Source organism: Hydra vulgaris, chromosome 01 (assembly GCF_038396675.1).
Source record: "Hydra vulgaris chromosome 01, alternate assembly HydraT2T_AEP".
In the NCBI taxonomy this organism is placed as follows: Eukaryota; Metazoa; Cnidaria; class Hydrozoa; order Anthoathecata; family Hydridae; genus Hydra; species Hydra vulgaris.
Genome location: NC_088920.1, coordinates 49822794 through 49826057, shown reverse-complemented (window position 1 = coordinate 49826057; position 3264 = coordinate 49822794).

Below are 3264 nucleotides of genomic sequence, written 5' to 3'. Positions count from 1 at the left end.
TAAAAATAGCTAAGGTAATACCAACATTAAAAACCGGTGATGCATTTACACTAAATAACTACAGACCTATCTCAGTGCTACCTGTATTTTCAAAACTTTTGGAGAGAGTAATATACAATAAACTGTATAAATATCTAACAAATAACAAAATCCTAAATGAAAAACAGTTTGGCTTCCAAAAGCAACATTCAACCGAACACGCAATTCTTGATCTTATAAATAATATAAATGACTCCTTTGAAAACAAAAAATACGTCCTTGGAGTCTTTGTCGATTTATCTAAGGCATTTGACTCGGTAGATCTAAGGCATTTGACTCGGTAGATCACGCCGTATTTTTCCATTTTCCTAATCTCAATTAGGAAAATGGAAAAATATGGGATAAAAGGTGTTGCACTAAACTGGTTCAAAAATTTTTTACTAGACAGAAAACAATGCGTTATTGTTCATGGAAAAAAAATTTCAAAATTACTCAAAATAAAATGCGGTGTCCCCCAAGGTTCCATTCTTGCACCTCTTTTGTTTTTAATATACATAAACGATCTTCCTAAAGCCTCAAGTAAATTAGATTTCATAATGTTCGCGGACGACACCAATTTATTTTATGCATCCTCATCAATTACAGAACTTTATGAAACTACAAATACTGAACTTGAAAAAATAAACAGTTGGTTAAAATCTAACAAATTATCGCTAAACACAGAAAAAACCAAATACATTTTTTTTCATTCTAACCTTAAAAAAATACCACCCGATTTACCTTCGCTAAATATAGATACTAAAGAAAGAGAGAGAACCCAAGCAACTAAATTTCTTGGGATACTTATTGATGAGAACATCTCATGGAAATCACATATAGATATATTAAATACAAAAATATCAAAAAACATTGGTATCCTCTACAAAGCTAGTTCTATACTGTCTCCTAATAATTTAAAGTTTCTATACTTATCGTTTATACAAAGCTAATACATATACGCTAATGTTGCATGGGCGAACGCTCATAGATCCAAACTAACCACACTATATCGAAAACAAAAACATGCTGCAAGAATAGTTTTTAATAAGGATAGACTCTCGCATGCTGAGCCACTTTTAAAAAATTTGAAAGCATTAAATGTATATCAAATCAATATATTCCAAAATTTGTTATTTATGCTCAAATATAAACTTGGACTTGTTCCTTCTTACTTTTCAAATAATTTTTTCCAAAATAGCAAAAATAGATACCATACCAGAGGAACAGGAAACTTCAACGTACCTTTTAAAAAGACAAATCTCTCGCACTTTTCCATTTCGTACCGTGGTCCTTATCTATATAACAAATTAATATCAAAAAATACTCAACTGGAAAAATCGAATAACTTAAATACTCTGAAAACGTTATTAAAAGATCTCATTTTAAACACTAACAACTTTATGAAATTTTATTAACCCAAAAACATTTAAAACTATGTATAAAACTAACTTTGTTCCGAAACTAATGTAAACTCTAATAACTCAAAAAACTCTAAATAACTCAAAAACAACAGCAATAACAAAAACACAAAAGCAAATAATAGGCTTGTTTATCAACACTCGAACGACTATATATTACCTATTTAGCAAATCGTGTACCTACTTATATTAATGTGTATTGAAATAAAATTAAAAACTTCTTTTTGTCTGCATTCTTTGTTTTTTGCATTTTGGATTTTTATTCTCATTCTGCCGAAAACCGATACCGTAAACCGGGGTAAGTTTGTACCAATTTTGATAAAGAAGATAACTTTTTGAAAAAAGGGAATATTTTCCCAAAACTATTTTGATGCTAAAAGTTGTGCATTACTAATATCATTTAATTAGTAAAATGGCGTATTCATTGTATTCATCAAATCCAAGATTTTATGGAAAAAATGAGGTGGTCAATGTTACCCGCCAATGGGGTAACTTTGTCATAGTAAATTGTTTTTTAGCACCAGATGTAAATTAAGTGTTATTAATCATATTTAATGTAATTTAAACTTACATTTAGCATTTATTTCAAAAAGGGGTACCTAAAATATGTCAAGAAATTAAAGAAGGAACAATAAAAATAAATATAAACAGTATTAAAGAAACATATTAGCTAAAATAATTTGATTTTTTTTTTTTTTTTTTTTATTAAATGTCAGAAAAAGCAAAAAATAAGAGAGTACTAAAGAATAAACAAACAATTTGTAACATAAACTCTGTTTAAAAAAAAATATATCAGACCTGGGGAACAACTTAACCTGGCGGTCATTCTGGTCCACAGTGTGTGGAATTTGAAGATTTTGTAAATTTACATTTTAATTCTTCTAAAAAAGTAATCCTAAAAACATTGGACTAAAAACTTGTTGCAATGGTTATTAATGAGAAACTGTTTATTTACTTATCTACTATTATTGCTAAAAAGAACTCTGATGCAAAACAAAATGATCTAGTTAAACATAAGTGTTTGACATAAACCACTTGACAAAAACCCTAATGTAGCATTTTTTTTTTTTTTTTTAATTCAATTTTTTTGTTCTTTAATCCTTACAAATTCGTAAAATATAATAGAATCTTTACAGAGTAAGTAAAATTAAAAAAAAAAATTACAAAGTTACGTTATACAAAAAAATATATAAAGTAAAACTGTAAAGTATTAGAAATTACTTCAAAGAACGCGAAAAACTTGCAGAAGACCGACGGTCTTGTCATCAAGAAACCGCTATGCGTTACTAATATTTTTTTTGTCATCAAGAAACCGCTATGCGTTACTGATGCTTTTATTTAAAGGCAGTGTCTACGCGTCCGGCGACCGGACAAATATCTTTTGCACTATTTGTCCGGCGATGTATCACGTGACTAAACGGACATATAGCAACGGATATATTCGTCCGGCGAGCTTACCACGTGACCAACCGGACAAACAGTGATAGGGATATACGTCCGGCGAGTATTTACGTTAGGTTACGTCTAGCTACACTTGCCGGATTACAAACTTGACAGCTATTCTTCTGGCGGATATAACACTGTCGGGCAGATGCTGATATTATCCTGAATAAAAAATCTACTGAATATAAAGCTCAGAATATAAAGAGTTAATAAAAAAGCATTATTAAAAAAAAAAACACCTCAAATCTGAAATTGATTTGCCTTTTTTTCTTATTTATTGATTGCGTAAAGATTATTACACAACATAGCTTAAAATTGAATAATTTGAGGGAAAAAATAGCTCTGGAATAATGTCTCATACAATACGTATGTCTTGTCCATAAAA